The sequence below is a fragment of the Capra hircus genome, chromosome 8 (genome assembly GCF_001704415.2).
Source record: "Capra hircus breed San Clemente chromosome 8, ASM170441v1, whole genome shotgun sequence".
In the NCBI taxonomy this organism is placed as follows: domain Eukaryota; kingdom Metazoa; phylum Chordata; class Mammalia; order Artiodactyla; family Bovidae; genus Capra; species Capra hircus.
Window position 1 is genome coordinate 106,953,753 of NC_030815.1, and position 17,241 is coordinate 106,970,993.

The following is a 17,241-nucleotide window of genomic DNA, read 5'->3' on the forward strand; positions in this document are numbered from 1 at the left end:
ACGGTTAAGATGAGGTTCAGGTACTAAGTCACTCTGGAAGAAAGATACTATGGTAACCATTAAACTGTTGGAAAGTGCCCAGCAGGAAACTAAATCCAGTATGCAACTGTTGACCTTCAGGCTCAGAATAATTTTTATGCATTTGGGAGCTAATATTTCCACCTGCGAATTAGGAACTATTATGTGTAATAATGACTTAATGTTCTCCACTTAGCAGGAGGACAAGAGGAAACCCGCTGACATTTCCCTGCCCGCAAAAGCTAATTTGGAGTTGTATATTAATTAACTGTATTGATGCAGAACAAACCAATCGGAATTAAGAATCCCAGGTTAATGCTAGTCTCCAATTTGATGGCCAAGGTAATTCTCCCTGGATTTGTGTATTTCTAATTTTTGTCTTTCTTTTTTAGGCTCACTCGGCTTAGAATGATAAAATTGTCAATAAACACAGTTTCTCACTATCTCCAAGATTTTCTTAATGAATCTCACTTTCTTTATCTATAAAATGGGAATTACTGAACATATTAAAAGATTACTGGGGATCAAGTGTAATAGGCATGAAAAATAGTTGGTAAATTATAAAACATTATAACCATACTATTTAGTCATTTATTATCAGGTTTTCTTTTTGTGAATTTTAAATGAGACTGAGTGAAGCAAGGATTAAATAACTATGTTAATATTTGAAGGTACTTTTTAAACATCACTTCATAAAAAGCCAAACAAAATGCCACAAATATTACACAGTAAATGAATAAATTAATCTTCTAAATGTTAGTACTGTGGTACGCTGGTGAGTCTTAATCTATCTTGAGGATATTACAATTAGTGTCTTAACAATAATAACTAAGGCACAAAAGTTTGCAATAACTTACTTTTTATGATCACTTAGATTGAAATTTACACATTATATTGTCACTCTTTTGAATTCCAATATGCTCTCTTGCGTGGGTGGAAAAGAAGTGGATTTATAGTTAATTGGGAGGTAATTTCACACAACCTTGAGTAAGACCCCAAGGATGTGTTTCATGTTAGCACTGAGAACTCATGATCTAGTCAGTTAAGTGAGTTATATAACTTTGAAGATGATTATTTTCAATTAAAACACTATAAAAATTCTAATGGGTCTATTAGGCTGATAGGCAGGCTTTGTCTGAAAATAGTTTTGATGTCGTCTTCTGCATAACAATAGCTTGAGAACAAAGGTAACTTCTAGTTCATAAATCGTAACAGCCCTAAGTCACAATTGATATTTAGGATGCTTTCTTGGCAGCTCGATATTTAGACATATCAGCTTCACAAAATTTAAACTAAAAACAACAATAATATCAGTCACTAAATTTAAGTCGAATAACTGAAAATTGTGCTTCAGTTTCATCGCGTTGTAGTTGTATGGCCTGAAGTTACTTATTCAATATTTCTTAGCCTCAGTATTCTCAAATATAAAAGATAGATTATAAAAACCAATAAGCAGGTTTTGGTACAAATTAAATATCAGAATATGGGACATTACAAAATGTAACAAAGTACTACTCTCATTACCAACAGCATTATGATGTTTTCCAGTCCTCTCTTTTCAATGAGTTCAGTGTAACTAAGGAAGGCATTGTTAGAGGATATTTTGGGGAAATGGCTTTGATATTTACCAGATAGGGTGATGATTTAGAGTGAGGATATACTATTTAGTTGTGGCTCTTTGGAGGTGGAATTCAAAGTGTGTTTGTAGAAACTTCTTATTCTAGGTGACTCCCATCTTTCCTCAAAGTATGATTGCTCTCATAGGTTCAATTAAGCAACAAATCTTCCAGTCACTCCTGGAAGAGAAGTGAGATGGATAAGAGAAATCCAAATATCCTAACCGGTTGCCCTTGTTGTTGTGTGTTAGTCGCTCAGTCGTGCCCGACTCTTTGCGACCCCATGGACTGCAATCCACCAGGTTCCTCTGTCCATGAGATTTTCCAGGCAAGGATACTGGAGTGGGTGGCCATTTCTTTCTCCAGGGGATCTTCCCAACCCAGGATTTGAACCCGGGTCTCCTGCACCGCAGGCAGATTCTTTACCGACTGAGCTACAAGGGGAGCCCTCCCTTGTTGTTACTGTTTATGATGTTCTCTTGTTTCTTCTTAAGCTTCAAGAAGAAGGGATTCAGTTTAACTAGTGGCTCATTGGTAGTAAATAATCTGCCTGGGTCCCAAGAATTTCTGTCAGATAATCACTCCTTCCTCTGTGATATATTTATAATACATACTTATTATAATATATGGCTTATTAACATGACTATCTTCTCTATTAGACTATAAGCTCCTTGAGGTGAGCCATAATTTAATTACCTCTTTTTCTCCAATGCTTATTATAGCACTTATAATATAAAGGATGCCCAAATCTTATTTGTTGAATGTAAATTTATAAGACTGAGCATTTGCTAGCTGTCACTCAAAGATCACTGGTATTTTGAGACAGAGACAAATAAGAGACCTAAATGGGATAATTGAAACAGTTACACTGGCTGCAGTTTCTCCTGATATCCTTAAATTGAAAACAGAATTAGCTGGCTCTAGCCAAAGATTTTAAAATTAATTAAAATTATTTTGCACTGTTCCAGGAACAGAAAAATAATCTTGCAAGCTGTGTGTTCAAAGCAGTCTTCACTAAATATGTTAGAGAAAGCTATGAGATAAGAGTAGTAGGTATATAAGAATTTACCAGCATGTGTTATCAAGGCAGATGTAATGGGAGAAATATTTTTTAAGAGGGCTCCCCAGGTCAAATTTATTTGTGAAATGCTAAATATAGTGCATCAACTTCTTAGAGAGTCACAATGCACATTAAAGACACAGTGAAGTCCTGCATTTCCTAGGCATTTTTTTCACTGCTAAATCAATTTTTTCAAGTAAAACACCAAGGAGCTTTACAAACCAAATTAAATGAGAAAAATCAAGGCAAACATGAGTATCGTGTCCACTGATATTTATGCTTTTGAGAAACAGAGGTAATGTAATGTGTGTGTGTGTGTGTGTGTGTGTGTGTGTGTGTGTGTGTGTGTCTGCCCTATGACTGAAGCTACAACTCCTGGATTTAAAAATACTCAAAGCATTTACGGTCTCTGTAAAACAATAAGACTGAAGAAGAGAAATATGTCAATAGGTCTAGGGTGATGTTCCAGAAAGTTTCAAAACCAAGTTGTGAAAACGCAGCATGAGGTCACTACATCTTTGTGTTAGAGACATAAAGCAAAATCCTACAGAGTGCCAATTCTAAGAGTGCAAAGCCATCTTCCTTCCATCTCCAGGACCTATTACCACGTTTGATGTGCAATAGCAACTCAAGAAATATGTGTGGAATGAATGAAAATACACATCAAGGTCATTGCATTCTGTCGTCATAAAGTTGCCCACTTATTCACCAGACCAAAACGCAATTATCTTTTAAGGTCCAGATCCAAAATTGCATTTCCTCTTCTAGTACAGAAGAAGGAAACAATTAATATCTTATGCATGATGAAAAGAATAAAAATGATTACGGAGACCATTTATTGAGCCACCAACCTGTGCCAGCCGTTCTAAGTAAAGCCCCTCTAAGTCTTACAACTTACAGAAAACAGACCATGTTAGTCCTGGTCCCCATTTGGGGAAACAGAATCCCACAAAGATAAATATTATAATATGCCTGGGAAATAGTTTCTCTGCTTCCAGACTCTGCCTTTCTAACTATGCCATGCTGCCTCCCACACTTTAAAAAAGCAATGTAAAGCACTATTTAAAATAGGCATTATTTGCATTATTGAGTTGCTGTATGTCTCTCCAACTTGACTTGTCTTCCACACTGCATGGAAATAGTATCTAATCCATATTAATTATAAATACATAACCCTGTGTTTTAAATATTGGCTAGTTGATGGGTAGCACTGAGCTATTTTTTAGTAAGTGATGAAGGTTAACACATTTGACAGGGAGTCATCTCTCAGCACAAAGCCCAGTATTAAAACTGTGGTATTTAAGTTCTTAATGAGAGTACTGTTTGAGCTTGGGGAAGAGTGATCTTTGTTGAACAGGCCTGAAAAGGGTTCAGTATTTAGCATCCTTGCCTTTATCCCTGCTCAAGGCCAGCAGCACTTCTCTTCTTATGAAGACCAAAACTGACACCTCACATGAAAATAAGTCTCCCACGCATTTACAATGCTTATTCCTGGCATTTCCCTTGCAACCCAGTGGTTAAGACTTCACCTCCAAGACAAGGGGCGAGGGTTCCATCCCTGGTCAGGGAGCTAGACCCCATATGCCTTACGACCAAAAACTAAAACATTTTAAAAAAGAATATTGTAACAAATTCAATCAAGATTTTTTAAATGGTCTACATAAAATTTAAAAGAAAATGTCCTTTTCTGATTGCTCAAGTCCATCCTGTGTAGAACCTTTGGATACAGAGATTATTGGTAATCTACCAGATCACACAGTAGGTAAGAAACATAGCTGAAACTATTCCATGCAATAATAACACCTACTGTTTACTGAGGAATTGTGTGACAGGGCCTTTACTAAAGAATTTATGCTATCTTCCACCTTGTTCCTCATGCATACATGCATGCTAAGTTGTGTCAGTCATGTCCAACTCTTTTCGACCCTATGGACTGTACGTAGCCTGCCAGGCTCCTCTGTCCATGGAATTCTCCAGGCAAGAATACTGGAGTGGGTTGCAATGCCCTCTTCCAGGGGATCTTTCTGACACAGGAATCGAACCCACATCTCTTATGTCTCCTGAATTTCAGGTGGGTTCTTTACCACTAGAGCCACCTAGGAAAGCCTTGCTCCTCATATGATACAATAAGCACATACTGTGCTTAAGAATGGGCTTCCCTGGTGATTCAGTGGTAAAGACTCTGCTTGCCAATGCAAGAGACCCAGGTTTGATCCCCGGGTGGGGAAGATCCCCTGGAGAAGGAAATGGCAACCCATTCCCGTGTTCTTGCCTGGGAAATCCTATGGACAAATGAGACTGGTAGGCTACAGCCCATGGGGTCACAAAGAACTGGACATGACTTAGCAACTGAGCATGCACAACCTTGCTAACAAATAAAATAAGCACATAAATACCACATCATGATTTAAAGCACGGGTTCTAGAGTTAGATAGCCCAGTACTGTCTCTACCACTTACTAGTTGTGTAAACTTGAGTTAGTCAGTTTCTCAGTGTAGTGTTTCCTCTGCAAAATTAGAATAACCTCTGAGAGTTGTTAGAATTAAATTAGTCAAGCCTAGAAAACATTCAAACTCAAACCTAGCTCAAAGCTCTGGGCAGTTCTTCCCTCTGATAGCCATGGTATTATTTTCCTAGCATTGTATTGGAAGACACAGGGAATAGAAAATAAGATCTCAAAGGTTGAGTTTACATTCCTCTAGGAAAACAGTAAGAAAGTAGTTTTTAACTAAAACCTATGTAAGAACTCACCTGATAAGACAAATGATTTTGAATCAGCTGTGCTGGGACGACAGCTGTCAATAGTGGCTAGGGAGATCAGAGGTTTTTTTGTTTTGTTTTGTTTTGTTTTTAAAGAGCTAGAATCTTACCTATGCCTGGAAATATGGGCAAGAGGTATACCAATGAAAAAAGGAAGATGGTATTGGATAAATAACAAGAGCAAAGGTATTGTTGTTGTTGGCAAAGTAATATCTCTGCTTCTTCAAAGGTATTTAAAATCAGTGTATTGCAAGATAGGTGTGTGTGTGTATATGTGTGTGTGTGTGTGATGCAGTGGCAGGTGAGAGACAGGTAATATTCATAGCAACATGTAAGTGAATAATGGAACATGAGATCTTATTAGAATTTATTACAGAATTGGGGCTGACATCAGAGAATTTCATTTGCCTCCTTGGAGAAAAAAGCTTATCCATTCATGGCCCTTTAACCATAATCCCAAGAATAGTAAGTGGAGAGTGAAACTAACCACAGAATACTGAAAAGGCACTAATCGTTTCAGTCATCTTGGCTGGTAATTTAGGGGATTCCTTTGCCTGAAAAAAAATAAAAAAAATAAAAAAAAAATCAATGTTGGGCAGTGATGATGTTAAGACCTAAAAAATTAAAGTGGTGACCAAAAAAAAAAAAAAAGGAATTTGGGTGAATCAGCCCAGAAGAAAATATAGCCTGGAGTAAAGAAGGTGCAAGTAGTAAAGAACTCACCTGCCAATACAGGAGACACAAGAGAGGCGCATTCAATCCCTGGGTTGGGAAGATCCCCTGCAGGAGGGCATGGCAACCTACTCCAGTATTTTTGTTTGGAGAATCCTCATGGACAGAGAAGCCTGGTGGACTATAGTCCATAGAGTCGCAAAGTTAGACATGAATGAAGCAACTTAGCGCACATGCACGCAAAGAAGGTGGAGAGTGGGAAGAGGAGGTGGTGACGAAAGCCAGTGTTCAGCACTTATTTCTTTGTACACAACACACAGCATGGTCCTCGCAGTGTGGAAGGTGGAATGATGTGAATGCAGCCTCCATTCTTAGGACGCTTACATTCTTAAAGAGCCTATCATTGGGAAAGACCCTGATGCTGGGAAAGATTGAAAGCAGGAGAAGTTGATGATAGAGGATGAGATGGCTGGATGGCATCACCAACTCAATGGACATGCGTGTGAGCAAGCTCTGGGAGTTGGTGATGGACAGGGAAGCCTGGTGTGCTGCAGTCCATGGGGTCGCAAAGAGTCAGACACGACTGAGCGACTGAACTGAAAGGATGGAGATTAACACCTGAATAAGAAGGAAGAAGTGATACATGCTCTAGGAGCTTCCTGGAGGGAGAAACTGAGCCCAGCTGGAAGGGAGCAGGATGGGTCACCTGGGCCTGGAGGATATAGAACAGCGTGTATGAGAAGATACAGGATACACATTCCCGTCCTGGTTCTGTTCTTTGCAACTCCTCCAGCAGACATTAGGCACTGTTTCCCTTTTCTATAGGCCAATATGGTTTCATTTCTTTTAGGTATTTTCTTTCTATGTGTGTGTGTTATTGTCACTTTGTTGCAATATCTGGCTGTACACTACATTGCTCAGAGAGCCTTTAAAAGGTACCAACACTGAACTTTCTCTCAGAACATTTAAATGACAATTTCTGTAAGCTGGACTTGGGCACAGGGCAACTGTATAAAAATCTTCCCAAGTGATTCTTGCAGACCTTTCACTTTAGTTTGTGTGTAAGGATGGCAGGGAATTTGGTCAAAATGATGGTTAAAATCACTTCCCATTCCTCAATTGCACCACTCTGTTCATCCCATCTTCTCATTTCCAGATTACCGTCTTCTTTTACAGGTGAAGAGACTCAAATAGACATACTGAATAGGGCTTTCCAAAGCAGGCAAGTCAGCTAACCAGAGGGACAGAGTCTGAAGGAGGATCTTGCTTCTGCACTAATTCTGTGCTTTTCTTCTCCATCACTTGCCCAGCCCTCTTCCTGAATAGATTCTGCGATTGCTACCAAGAAGAGCTTGGTTAAAGGCTTACAGAGTTTGTGAAAGTGAAATATGTAATTGTCAGCTCCCTAGAGTTGGATTTTGCATCAGTGACAGCCACGTAGGGGTAGAAAACTGAAATCCAGGTAGCAGTGCGACCCTCCCAAGTGCGACCCCTGTTTGAAGAGGCAATCAGGCATGCATCAGTGCAGCTGGTACACAGGAAAGAGGTCGGCAGGTAAATGTCTTGCTGATGCCCTGTTTGAACAGTGGAGGGAGACAAACCTCAGAGATTGCCCTAATTGGCTTTTTGACCACCAAGTTCTAGTTTTTATCTTCACTGAAATGTTGTTTTGTATGGAAAATATCTATAAACGACCCTCACTTTGGAGTTGCAAAGAAGATGCGATTAAAGGTGCTGCAGGGAGATTTGGGTGAGTGATCTCAGAGTAACAAACTTGGGAAGGGAGGAGGAAAAAGGAGACCTGGGACTCAGTGGGGATCTATCAGCAGAAGTGAGTGTGTGAAGGTGTGTGTGCACCTGTGCAAAGAGGAGAAGAGGTGGACGTGGAAAGGAACTGGGCTTTGGCAGATATGTTGTGACATCTGACCTCATGTTGGGGGCTAAAAGAACAATCCATAATGGCCATGCATTATGTTTTTGCTTTCCCTTCTAGCTTTTCTCAATGAAGCTTCTTATAAAGTATGTAATGAATACAGGGTTACAAGTCTCAGGAGGGCAGGGCGTGTGTCTGACACGTCTACTCCTGCATGACAAGGATCTACCACAGTGCTTGATCCGCAATGAATACTCACCATATATTTGATTCTATTGAATTCATGTGTAAACACTTGCCTAACAGCCCAGGCAGCTTCTCCTTAATAGTTTTCTCTTGGACTGCCTTTATATCTGATATTTATATGTCCCATTCTCACAGGTAAGCAAATTATGCATTTGCCTGTGTGGTAGCAGAGCTTAGCACAGTCTGCTTAACAGCACATGGTGTTGGTTCTCCTACGGCGCTTTTTTTTTTTTTGTTCTTAGTCCTTGTTTGATGCTGATCTCTGCTCAGTGTGCCTCTCTTCCTCTATGATCCTGCAGACTGTGTTTTATCTAAAGAAATCACCCTTTATTCTAGGCAAAAATGCCTCTGAGATATATTGCCAGTGTTTCTGCCAGCTCATGTTAATTTTTGCAGCCTCTAAACAACTGGCAAAAACTGCTGATATAGCAGCTGTTGTAATACTCCCAGGTAATTCAGGTATTTTGCATGTGATTGGTGCACTGATGCTGTTGTTTAGAGCTGGAATGGAGCATATAATAATGGATATACAGCTTTCGTTCATTCATACAGTCATTCTTTCAATTTAACCTTGATATCTAAAGTTACTTTCTCATCATTATTTAATGAATAATAAATACACCTTGATATTTAAACTTGCTTTTTCATTACTAAAATACTGCATTTAGAAACTTTAATTATAAAATAGTCGCAAAAAATAACCCTTCACCGAACAGCTAGAGGGAGTCTTTGCAGCAGACCAGGCATATGCAGGTTCGGCTTGTTTATTGATTTGTTTCTGCTTTGTTTTGCTTTGCTTTACCCAGGAGAGAGCTGTGACAGAAAGTCTACACGGTCACATTTAGGACAATAAATTCATTTTGAGTTCATGAAAACAGGTTTCTCCTATTCTCACCAAAAATAAGACCTCAGAAAGGTGTGCACAACCCCTGAAAGTATGTGTGTACATTTGCATGACCTGAGAAAGGGGATAAAGTAGGACTGTGTAGATTACGAAGGCTGGAAAGCTGATACAGCTGAGTCTTGGTGGACCCCCTAGAAAAAGGAGACAATTCTGCGAGGGACAAAAGTGTGCAGTTATTTAAAAGGCCAGCTTTGCAAGGCATGGCTGTACATGATAATAAAAGAACAAATACCCCAAAATACAAATCTAAGATCTCTAGTAAGGAGTATGTATGTCTGGTTTAGTACTAAGAAAGTAGAATGAGCCTTCCTTGAAGAACCAGAGAATGGGATAAGCAGTTGGCTGACAGTCTGTTGGGTTGAGTCTCGTTCTCTTAACACTGTGTGTGGCAACGATTTAATTAATAGGAGCTGACTGCTATTGAGGAAGCTAGACTCTCATTTGAACTGCACGGCCTCCAAATTTCCTCCATGATCCTGGAGAAATGAGAAACCCTGAATGGAAAATATTGGTGTGAGTTACTGCTAATGTGTCAGTGGGCACTTGACGCTATTTTATTTGAAAATTTACAGACAGATTTGCACACATTGGAACCCTGAGCCTGGAGAAGAATTCATATCAAATACAGGCAATTTTATAAGCAGTTTAGTTTAATTTAAACTTGTATTCATGAGGGTGAGGTCACGTTTCTCTACCTTAGTGTTCTTGGAGTTGTTAGAATCTTATTGTTTCTCAAGAATTACTAACTATGCTACCATTTTATCTGTACGGCTTCATTTCCACGTGTCACTCATGTTTGTCTTTGACGACGGCATTCTCTTTTATGAGATATTTGTGCCCTATGGCTTCTATGATAGCAGACTTTCTTGGTTCTTATTCTCTGTGCCTTGCTCCTCCTCTGCACTGCTACCCAACTTTGAAGTTGTCTATGGCCCTCTGACTTGGTTTGACGAATGGAATTGAGTATCTTCTAGCCACAGACTTTGGAACCATGCACAGGAATTAACAGAACCCAGGTGGCAATTCCTTCATCATTCTGGATCATGCACTGAGGATGACATGGACCTGAGCCCTCAGCTGACTTCAGGTGGACATGGAACATGAGTGAAAATACAATTTTTTTTTTTTTGCTGAATTCACTGAGACTTTTATATTGATTATTACTATTGATTATTGATTATTACTAGAATAGCTTCCCTTATCCAGACTGATGTATTAGAAGATACCTAGAAACTTGGTACTGCTGCAACAGAACTTTGAAATACATGACATTGGCCTAGTAATTGTCTGACGGGTGGTAACAAAACTGATCTGAAGTTGAAAAAACCATACTTTCTATTTTGCAGAGGCAAAGTATTTGGTAAAACTGCTACATGTGGTAACCTGGGAGGAAGATGAGGTATCTTGTGAACTTTCGGGTCTGTGAGAAATTCATGCAAGATAATTTGATACTTCTGGCTCCATCTGACAATGTATTAATAAAGAGAGGGTTTCAGAAAAGTGTTGCCCAGCTTCTAAGTAAAAATGGAAGGGAATAGAGATAATTCATTAAGACAGGGATTTTCAGAACTAGAAAAGGAAATAACTTCTCATTATCCACCAGTGAAGAGTAAAACTGAGAAGGTTTCTAGACAATAAACGCTGATTAAAACTCAGACTTGTAGCAAGGATAAAATTAAAGGTTATACCCATTGGTACAGCCTCTGAAAAGATGAAATGTTTGAAAGTCATAGGACCAACTAAAGATATTATGCACAGTAAATCCATTCCACTGAATTTACAAAATAGCTCAAGAAATAGAGTGTGACTCTAAGAAGCCCAGAGTACACATGATTAAGTTGAAAGAATGGAAGAGAGAGAGAAGAAAGAGACGATAAAACAGAAGTGAGAAAGCAAAGTAGATTTTATTTAGCAAATGATGCAGTATATCTACAAGTGAACTGTGCAGGTTTCTACTGGCACAGAGAGCTGACTGTAATCAAATAGATTTTTTAAAATAGTTTCTTAAAAGTGGTTCACTTGTTCACTTTTTTGGTTCACATGCACTGAAAGTAAACCAAAAACCTACAAACAACTTAAAAAATCAGTATTTGATAAACCAGTTGAAGAACCTTGCTTAAAGCCAGGAAGGTAGCTATGAGGCATTTAAAGAAATTATGAATATAAATAGATTCTAGAGTCTATTTTCCATAGAACATAGCCGCTAGCACATGTAAACTCAGTGTAAGAAGACCATTTCTAATGACTGTTCTCCAGCAATTGAACAAGTCGCCCTGAAAGACCTGCATCATCTATCATTGGTTTGGCTAACCCAATGCTGACTTTACGGTTTTGGGAATTGGAAGGGAGACACAGTACAATTCACTGGATAAAACTTTTGCAGAATTATTTGTACCTTTCATATATTAATACTTATTACCCAGGCACTCAGCTAAATTACTTCACATACATAATTATTATGTTTCACTGTAAGTATATGAGATTCCTATCAACTTCAAGTAACTAGTAATATTCAGAGCTAAAATTTGAAACATGGCTTTTGAAATCTCCCACTCATGGCAGCCATGAGTCCATTATCTCTAACTCCTGCTTGTTGATGTTTTCTTCTCCACCCAACAGTTTAATGAAATGGAATAAAGCATTCTTACCTCTCACTGGACTGGGATTTTCAGTAAATTGTAGCTGTATCTAGTAGAAGGAATTCTGGGATCCAAATCAAAAGACTTACATGCTGGGGCTAATCATTATTTACTGGATGAAAATGGGCTAAAATTTGAACCTGTTCCTTTTGTTTTGTTTTCTTTTTTATTTTGGAAGAAAGATTCTATCATCTTCCTCCACTTTCTTCACAGATTTCCACTGGAGATTTGGACCCTATTTCATAAATGGGTTCTTTGAATGCTCAAACTACTGCACAATTGCACCCATCTCACACACTAGTAGAGTAATGCTCAAAATTCTCCAAGTCAGGTGTCAGTAATACATGAACTGTGAACTTCCAGATGTTCAAACTGGTTTTAGAAAAGGCAGAGGAACCAGAGAGCAAATTGCCAACATCCACTGGATCATCAAAAAAGCAAGAGTTCCAGAAAACATCTACTTCTGATTTATTGACTATGCCAAAACCTTTGACTGTGTGGATCACAATAAACTGTGGAAAATTCTGAGAGAGATGGACATACCAGACCACCTGACCTGCTTCTTGAGAAATCTATATGCCGGTCAGGAAGCAACAGTCAGAATTGGACATAGAACAACAGACTGGTTCCAAATAGGAAAAGGAGTACATCAAGGCTGTATATTGTCACCCTGCTTATTTAAATTCTATGCAGAGTACATCATGAGAAACGCTGGGCTGGATGAAGCACAAGCTGGAATCAAGATTGCCGGGAGTAATTTCAATAACCTCATATATGCAGATGACACCACCCTTAGGGCAGAAAGTGAAGAAGAACTAAAGAGCCTCTTGACAAAGGTGAAAGAGGAGAGTGAAAAAGGTGGCTTAAAGCCCAACATTCAGAAAACGAAGATCATGGCATCCAGTCCCGTCACTTCATGGCAAATAGATGGGGAAACAGTGGAAACAGTGTCAGACTTTATTTTTTTGGGCTCCAAAATCACTGCAGATGGTGACTGCAGCCATGAAATTAAAAGACGCTACTCCTGGGAAGGAAATTTATGACCCACCTAGGCAGCATATTAAAAAGCAGAGACATTACTTTGCTAACAAAGGTCTGTCTGGTCAGGGCTATGGTTTTTCCAGTGGTCATGTATGGGTGTGACAGTTGGACTATAAAGAAAGCTGAGCACCGAAGAATTGAGGCTTTTGAACTGTGGTGTTGGAGAAGACTCTTGAGAGTCCCTTGGACTGTAAGGAGAGCCAACCAGTCCATCCTAAAGGAGATCATTCCTGAATGTTCATTAGAAGGACTGATGTTGAAGCTGAAACTCCAATACTTTGGCCATCTGACGTGAAGAGCTGACTCATTGGAAAAGACCCTGATGCTGGGAAAGATTGAAGGCAGGAGGAGAAGGGGATGACAGAGGATCAGATGGTTGGATGGCATCACCAACTCAATGGACATGAGTTTGGGCAAGCTCAGGGAGTTGGTGATGTCCAGGGAGGCCTGGCATGCTGCAGTCCATGGGGTCACAAAGAGTCAGACACAACTGAGCAACTGAACTGAACTGAACTGAAGAAAGAGAGTATAATCTGCTGGCAGATGTTTTATTTAAAATTTTTATATCCCACAATGGAAATATTTAAAAAGTTGCACTTGTGATATAAATTCTGTGTCTGTCATGCTTTAGCAGACTACCTTTTCCCTTATTTCTTCTCTTCAGCAAAGCAAGTATGATCCCCAAGACTTCTCAGTTTAGGGAGGAGGATTCCTCTTTTGTTTCTCAGTATAATTCCCTATTCCTTTGCTTTTTCAGCAACATCTGTCAAAATTTTCCCCTCTCCCAAGGTCTCATGTAGGTTCTCAATCCACCTATGAGAAGCTGGCACTAAAATACTTCATTACCACTAACAGAGCAACTGGATACCGGACATTATGCTAGATTTGAGTAGACTGTTCCTGCAAATCAATCCTCACAACAAGTATATAAATTGGACTTTATTCTACAAATGAAAAAATCCACACTCAGAGAAATTAAACAACTCCTCCAAAGTTCCACAGCTAGCAGGTAGCAGTCTGACTCCAGGGCCTGAGTCCTTTCTACCATGGATGGACCACTCTCTCTCCTCCTTCAGCTAACCTACACCTACATCTCTGTTTTCTGTGGTCACTCGCAGTGATCATATGAAACTCAGAGGTCACATCACTGTAAGGAATATTTTTCCTTACCATGGTTACTCTGGTTAAAAAGAAAACCACCAATAACCCATCTCCATCTTTGTATACACTGGGTTTATTCGCAAAAAGCTGTTGGGATCCAAAGCCAAAGTGCAGACTAAGTGCAGAGAAAACTGCAGGAGCAGGAAGGCAAAAATCGAATGGAGCATCTTAGAAGATCTGCAAAGCCCTACGTCTGTGTGAGGTGCAGGGCAGATGGAGCAGAGGCGGAATGTGCAGCCTCAGCAGGTATGTCTATATGCTGCTGCTGCTGCTGTGTTGCTTCAGTCACGCCGGACTCTGTGCGACCCCGCAGATGGCAGCCCACCATATATACACTGTATGTATACATATAATGATGTGTGTGTGTGTGTGTGTAGACATATTAGGGTTTCCCAGGTGGTGCAGTTGGTAAAAAGTATGTCTGCCAATGCAGGAGATCAAGAGATGAGGGTTCAATCCCTGGGTCAGGAAGATCCCCCAGAGTAGGAAGTGGCAACCCACTCCAGTATTCTTGCTTGGAAAATTCTGGGAACAGAGGAGACTGGTGGGCTACAGTCTATGGAGTCGCAAAGAGTAAGAGACAAGTGAGCGACTGAGCACAGAAGCTGGAGAAGGCGATGGCGCCCACCCCAGCGCTCTCGCCTGGAGAGTCCCATGGGCGGAGGAGCCTGGGGGGCTGCGGTCCATGGGGTCGCCAAGAGTCGGACACGCCTGAGCGGCGTCACTTTCACTTTTCACTTTCATGCACTGGAGAAGGCGATGGCGCCCACCCCAGCGCTCTCGCCTGGAGACTCCCATGGGCGGAGGAGCCTGGGAGGCTGCGGTCCATGGGGTCGCCAAGAGTCGGACACGCCTGAGCGGCTTCCCTTTCACTTTTCACTTTCATGCACTGGAGAAGGAAATGGCAACCCACCCCAGTGCTCTCACCTGGAAACTCCCATGGGCGGAGGAGCCTGGGGGGCTGCGGTCCATGGGGTCGTGAAGATTCAGACACAACTGAGCGACTTCACTTTCACTTTTCACTTTCATGCATTGGAGAAGGAAATGGCAACCCACTCCAGTGCTCTCGCCTGGAGAATCCCATGGGTGGAGGAGCCTGGGGGGCTGCGGTCCATGGGGTCGCCAAGAGTCGGACACGCCTGAGCGGCTTCCTTTTCACTTTTCACTTTCATGCACTGGAGAAGGAAATGGCAACCCACCCCAGTGTTGTTGCCTGGAGAATCCCAGGGATGCGGAAGCCTGATGGGCTGCCGTCTATGGAGTTGCACAGAGTCGGACACGACTGAAGCGACTTAGCAGCAGCAGCAGTGTCACAACCCAAGCTGGTAACGGTAAGAATCTGCATGGGAACTAAAGCCACGGGAGACTTGACCGTGGAGACCCATTTACCTCTTTGTACTGGTCATTTCTGGACTTGCACATTTACTTTGTGATTTTGTACAAGTAAGTGGGCTTCATTAGTGGGCTTCCCAGGTAGCACTCGTGGTAAAGAATCCACCTATGAACGCAGGAGACACAAGAGACACAGTTTCAATCCCTGGATCAGGAAGATTCCCTGGAGATAGGAAGTGGCTACCCACTCCAGTACTCCTGCCTGGGAAATCTCATGGACAGAGGAGCCTGGTGGGCTATCGTCCGCGGGACTGCAAAGAGCTGGACACAGCTGAGCACAATAGATGTTGGATGGTTGAATAAATGACTGAATATGATGCTCTGTCCTATGACTGGACATCATCTGGGATGCCTTACATCCATCTGCGCCTGTAGATTTCTACTCAATGTTCAAAATTTAGTTCAAAGCTGAATTCTTCCATTCTTCTCTGTCTGAAGCATTACAGAGTTGGCATTTTAGTTTATTTGGGTTCCCATGACAAAAATACCATCAGCTGAATGGTTTAAATCACAAGTATTTGCTTCTCATGGTTCTAGAGGATCAAGGATGGCTCTCTCGTCACTGTGCTCTCACCTGGAAAATAAGGAGAGGTCTTTCCAGCATCTCTCTTATCAGGGCACTGAATCGTTCTTGAGGATGCATGGGGAATCAGGATTCCATCCTCATGATTCAATCCCTTCCCAAAGGCCCCTCTTCCTAATAAGATCACATTGCGGGGTTAGGATTTCATTATATGAATTTGGGAGGACAGACGTATTCAACCCAAAATGGTTGGTGAATATATAGAATTTCTAATATTATTAATTAGATTGACTTCTGCGGGCTTGTAAGTAGGAAGTAGCAACACACTTGCCAATGGTTTGTCCCCCACTGAGTTCCTCTCTTTAACTTCATATTTGGAAAACCTAGAGGCAACGAGAAGTGACTGTCTCAAGATCACACAGTCAGCAGCCAGTTACTGGCAGGAACAGAAAGAAATTCAGGCTTCTATCCTCAGTCCAAGTTCAGTAGTCCTTCCACTTATCTTAAGAGTCATGGATTGTAAAAATTCAACACTTCTGAGTGTTAAAGGCTAATTATTATTTTTCAATGCATGCAAAGATGCCTCCATATGGTATATTTCCATAGGTTTCCATGTGAGAAAGTGTGAGTGGGAAGGAGTTTAGATAGTTCACTGAAAAGACAACATTTCTGCATCTGTGAAGAGGCCGGTAAGAATGCAGCCAGCAGCAAGTGCTTCTGTTTTCTGCACTGCCTGAAAATGCGTGACAGACATGGTAGCTGATAAGGCTGAGGAGCAGTGGGAGTCTGATCCAGCACGTTTGAATGAAAGGATGAAACAAATGAAACAAACTTTTTTGAAGCCAGAACAGCAGTAATCCCTCCTGTGTCTGCTTTAGTGAATTTGGCCTCCCAGATATAGATTTGTAAAGAACAAAGTAGCAGCCTATGGATGGCAATGGGAAAATCGGCTTTACAAGCAAAATCTCAGAAGGAAGGTAGGGAAAATGAAGAGAAGGGATGTGAGAAAAATGAAAAGAAGTGTGGAGGATGGTTCAAAATATCTATTGTTCATTGCTTTTGTTTCCTCACATACAATTCTATTGTCCCCATAATTTATTTTTAGATGGATGATAGCACACTGCATATGAAAATGATGGGTTACAAAGCACTACTTTTACGGTAATATCTTACATATGAAAATGTGTAGCTTATAGGGTGCTATTTTAAGTTATACTCATTATCTCATTTGATTCTTATGACAATACCATGAGGAAGGCATTGCCCTATGGAGGGTGGTGGCTTGTGCTTATCTCAATGTTCTGAAGGAAGAACATGTGGCAGGGGCTTGGCCACT